This window comes from Mandrillus leucophaeus, unplaced genomic scaffold (assembly GCF_000951045.1).
Source record: "Mandrillus leucophaeus isolate KB7577 unplaced genomic scaffold, Mleu.le_1.0 Scaffold360, whole genome shotgun sequence".
NCBI lineage: Eukaryota > Metazoa > Chordata > Mammalia > Primates > Cercopithecidae > Mandrillus > Mandrillus leucophaeus.
Window position 1 is genome coordinate 204,640 of NW_012103810.1, and position 5,150 is coordinate 209,789.

The 5,150-nt window shown below is 37.7% G+C and overlaps 1 pseudogene across 1 annotated transcript; it reads right to left on the bottom strand.

Annotated features, from left to right (window-relative positions):
- Nucleotides 1–1,181: 1,181 nt before the first annotated feature.
- LOC105546493 lies at nucleotides 1,182–3,227 on the bottom strand (annotated as a pseudogene). Its single transcript, XR_001007103.1, has 2 exons — nucleotides 1,415–3,227; nucleotides 1,182–1,209 (listed from the first exon to the last, which is right to left on the bottom strand). The product of XR_001007103.1 is annotated as an origin recognition complex subunit 3-like (transcript).
- Nucleotides 3,228–5,150: the final 1,923 nt, after the last annotated feature.

Genomic DNA, 5,150 nt, shown 5'->3' on the forward strand with positions numbered 1-5,150 from the left:
CTCTGTCACCTACTAACCACGTGACCGGGGGCAAGTCTTTTAGCCTCATATAATGTAAATCTGTGAAATGGGATTAAAATAACTCACCGAGATATGAAGATTAAATAGGAACTTTCATGGGAAAGTTTCTGCACAATGCTTGGCACAGAGGGATTGGACACTCTCTTCTTCCCTTTATCTGAAGGAGTAGCTTTCCTTAAAATGTGGAATACTCATGAGATTATGAAAAAAAGAGTGAGGCTGAAGTTAGCGCCTTCCACCTTTATTTATTTTCTGTCTGTGACTTCTAGTTCTATTTCCTTACAGACAAATGTGAGTTATTACTCCTATTAGCACTGCTGGGCTGTTGCCACCATGCTAGAGCAAGCTGGACTCACTCTGAGTGTTGTTAAAAGCTCTGCCAGCTGAGTGCATCCTGGGTTTCCTTCACAAACTATAGAGTTTCTGACTATGGGAGCTCACAAGCACAGCATTAATCTCAAGCCCTAGCCTGAAGCTTTGGTCATGCCAATATGAGATTTGGCAGGACCATCACTGAAATAAAAGATTAAGTTAAAATTATATGCAGTTATCCAACCTAAGCCACTGACTAAGAGACGAATCCATCTCTGATAAAGAACTGGCTATTTTATAATCAGCAAAGGAACCTTAACCAAGTTCATTCTGAAAATATTCTTCAGGTACTGATAAGTCAAAGGGAATACATTTTTTAAAAATTTATACTCCTGGATAAAGGAATTTATTATACTTTTATACTATAAGTTCAAGAATGATTTACTCACAATTTAGTAATAACTTTGTGAAAAGTACAGTAAAATGTGTGAGCAGTTTTAGTTATATATATTATTTGTTGGACTCTAAAGTATTCTACAGGTGTTTTGATATATGCCTGTTTGGGGTTAGCAATGTACTTTTCTGGATAAACATCACATAAGGATTACACATTTATCTTCTCACCAAAACAGGCTCCTCTAGTCCTCTAGTGTATGTAAATATCACTGGTCACCTTTTTCGCTTAAGCTAAATGTGATAGTTCTGACTTCACTCATTTGCTTTCACTTTCTAGCAGCCTCCCCGTGTTAGCCTTGCCACAAGGTCAGTCTTCTATTTGGTAGGTTTTATAAATCCTAAAAGTTCTAGTTCAAAAAAAGTTCTAATAAACCAAGCATGGATAATTTCATTCATTTCTTCTGAGGTTGCAGAATTTGCATCCATTTTTTCAGCAGCTGTCAAAACTGTTGCAAAAGCCTATGAACAGTCCACAAGGTTGATTAGCCTGCAACACTCTAGGTGCAATTTATATGCTATGCAGATGTCTGGGGCGATATTTGGAATGCACCCTTCTTTGCTTTTCAGTGCTTCATTCTTTAGATAATAGTAAGGATTGTTGAGTGCAGTATGGAGGGCAATTCATGGAGCAGCATCTAAATGCTCACGAAGGGCATGGGCAGCACTGAAGCGGACCATCTCATGGAGAGGCTGTGTCTCAGGAGGCAGAAGCTGTTCTCTCACTAGACAGTCATGAAGTTCACAATATTTTCTCTGAGTACTTCAAATTTGGTTTGCTTCTTACTTCTGCTTGACTCCTTCATTTCCAGTAAAGACTTCTGAAGATGATAGAGGTCTGTCTTCTGAAGCCCCTTTGACTGACCCAGAAGCATCTTCTTCCTCTTTGGTTTCATCGAAGCTCTGAAACTGGGCCAGGAACTTCTCTATTCTCTTAGCTGTGCTGCCAAGGTGATTTTCACAAGAAGATTTAAAAACCTTGAAACATTCCTCAAGTATGGTCATCAGTTCATCGTTTGCCAACATCTTCAGCAGCTACAAGACTGATGCATACTCCTCTGAATTCCGTATGTTCTTTTCTAAACATGTGCGGTACAACTCTCTGATCTGTCAACCTTGTGGATACTTGGGAAGAGAAGAGGTGAACTTATGAAGACATCTCAAAACCGGAAAGTAATTCCTATGATACACTTGAAGGTTTTCTAGTAATAATTGTGTTTCCTCCTTCAAACATCTCTCATTGGTCAAGAGCGCAACTTGCTTTTCTATGTACCTCCTAAAAGATGGAAGATGTCTCATGTTTTCCCATTGATTGTTTGATAAAAAATTTATTCTTCTTTTGGCTTCTGGAAGATTACAGCACAAGACACCTAAGGGCTGGGAATAGAAATGCTCTAATAGAGAAAGCTGGTCCTTTTATAAAGTTTTGAATTTAAAAATCATGATACAAAAAGATGTTAGTCAGAACCTGCAATGCTTTTTCATTTATTTTAAAGGGAAACTGAGTTGTAAGAAGTAGCTTATTGAGTACCATAGTCAGGTGCTCCTTGCAAGACAAAACTTGGAACAGTTCTATGCACAATAGAGATGATACTGCATGAGGAAACAATCGGCGGATGATAATAGATATGGCAATTCAAAAAATGAATATTAGTGAAAATTCATGCAGATGTTGACTGTTGATAATTATGAAGTCTTGCAGTACTTTTGTGGCAAAGCTTTCCATATCCTTTAAGATAACCACAACAGGAGGACACTGCCATTGGCTAGAAGTAGTCCTCTTTTTGCTTGGCATTTTTGGGTCTGTCTTCTGTGTGACAGTCATATACCAACTGGAAAGTGAGTCCATTGAATAATGTATCTTTCTCTGGGTGAGCTGAACACTTTCCCCCTCTTTGGATTTTATATCTACACAGCAGTTCAACAATTGTGAGATCAACTTTTGCAAAAGAAAATGTTTCATATCTGGACAGTCTTTAGTTTGCAATGAGACTACATATGGTGCGACTTGATTCTGAAGGGCCTCTGTTAGACTTCTGAATGTTAAATCATGATCTGTGACATTCACACCAAGAACAAGAGCAGCAGTTGGAATTTCTCTGAGTTTTATTTGACAGCCCAAGTCTCTTGAATTCTTCTGGAATCCAGAATGAGATTTTTGCAGAAATTCAATTAGATTGTCAAACAAGTTTTTATTTAATTCTTCTTGTAGTGGCTCATTTTCAGATTTCATTTGCTGCCATATCAACTAAGTTCCAAATTGAAGCTTACTGTCCTTAGACTCATTTTTCCCTTTGTTAAAATAGTCCTCCATTGGCACAGAGATCTTTCTCTTTTTGGAGTTTGGCTTAAACACAAAGCAGCCCTTAGACACTGAGGAAGTGGCTATGGTCCTACTGGCTCTGTGGATTCCGGATGCACCGGGAATATCTTTTGACTGTGATCCTGAGTGGAGAGTAGAAGAGTACAGGTTAAAGAGAGTACTGCAATTTCAGAACACTAGTGGATTCTATTGTCCTTTTATGATTAGACTTATTTCAGGGTCATATCAGGTAGTCTCCTGATGGTACTTGATAGGACACTTTAAGTACATAGATGAGGGCACTAGCATTTTGAGCTGCATGGCCTGGTCTTACTGATTTCTTTTAGACCAGCATCTTTAGTGAAGGTACTTACCTCTTCTATCACATCCTTCCATGTAGCCCACTTCCCAGTTACGCAGGTGCACACCTAATATCCTAAAACCCAAGCCCATCTAATACATATACCCTCATCTCATATACACCCTTTTTCTTTGGTCTTCCTACCTTTACATGTACTAGTTTATAATTTAGAATATTCTCACCATCTTTTTTTCCTAGGGATATCTCTCACTTCCTTTGAGACTCTTGGTTCTTCCTCTGACCTCCCATAAGACACTCAGTTTATAGCTTTATAATAGATTTTGCTTGTTATGTCTTCCTATGTAGAGTTTTTACATGGCTGAATGTACACAGTGGTTAAGGAAATGAATCATAATAGATATTCAACAAATATAACAAATAGATATCAATAAATATTCAACAAATAGATATTGGACAAATATTATTCAACATAATAGATATCAAACAAATATTTGTAAAATACATTAAGACAGTTTTTTTTTTTTAAAGTTATATACCAATCCGGGGCATGAATTAGCGTAATTTGTGGGTACTGGGATGGGGAAAGGATAGTAAAGATATGGCTGAGGTAAGAAGATTGACTACATACCTCTCTCTAACTTCATGGGGTGGAGACTTTCTTCTTTGAAGTTTTATTTAAGACGGAGTCTTGCTCTGTTGCCCAGGCTAGAGTCAGTGGCGTGATCTCAGCTCACTGCAACCTCTGCCTCCCAGGTTCAAGCAATGCTGCCTCAGCCTCTCGAGTATTTGGGATTACAGGTGCCCGCCACCATGCCTGGCTAATTTTTGTATTTTCAGTAGAGGCGGGGTTTTACCATGTTGATGAGGCTGGTCTTGAATTCCTGACCTAAGGTGATCCAACTGCCTCAGCCTCCCAAAGGGATACAGGTGTGAGTCACCATGCCTAGCCCTGAAGTTTTAACATATGATAAAAATCAAGATCAACACTGACATTGTCCTAAATATCATCTATCAACCTCTTATGAAATAGCAGTCACATTGCCAGTTAGTTTATCTCATTCTAAGCCACTACTTAAATTGTAAATAGTAATTCGTGTGAATTTGCCTAGTGTTTTATGGTTTCCTAAGTGCATGTATATTCTGTGATCATTGAAATTAGTATTGTATAATGGTTAACTGCACAGAGTTCAACTTTCCTTGAATTCTAATCCTGGCTGTATCATTTATTGACTTTTAACCTTGGGTAAGTCTATTAACTTCCCGGAAACTCTGTTTCCTTGACCACAAAATAGAGATAGAACATTTCTTATGGGGCTGTTGTGTTTATGAGTAGATCTCTAATACACACTACATATGTTGCATTTATTTTTGATTCACAGGAAGCAACAGGAAGTTGTGTTTATGAGTAGATCTCTAATACACACTACATATGTTGCATTTATTTTTGATTCACAGGAAGCACAGGAAGCAATTAAAAATGTTAATGATAATGTGGATAATCACCTTTTTTGAATTTCACATACAAGTCTGTGAAATAAGAGGAGATTTTATTATCCTCCACTTAGTGGATAGAGAAATTGAGACTGTTACCATTAAACTTCTAGTGCTTAAGTAACTTTCCCAAAGACCCAATTACAACTTGAAGGTAGAAATTTTATCCCAGGTTTTCAGATTCAGAATTCAGCATTTTCCCACTGTAATAGATTCCCTACAACCTAAAATAATGTCTCATTGTTCTTT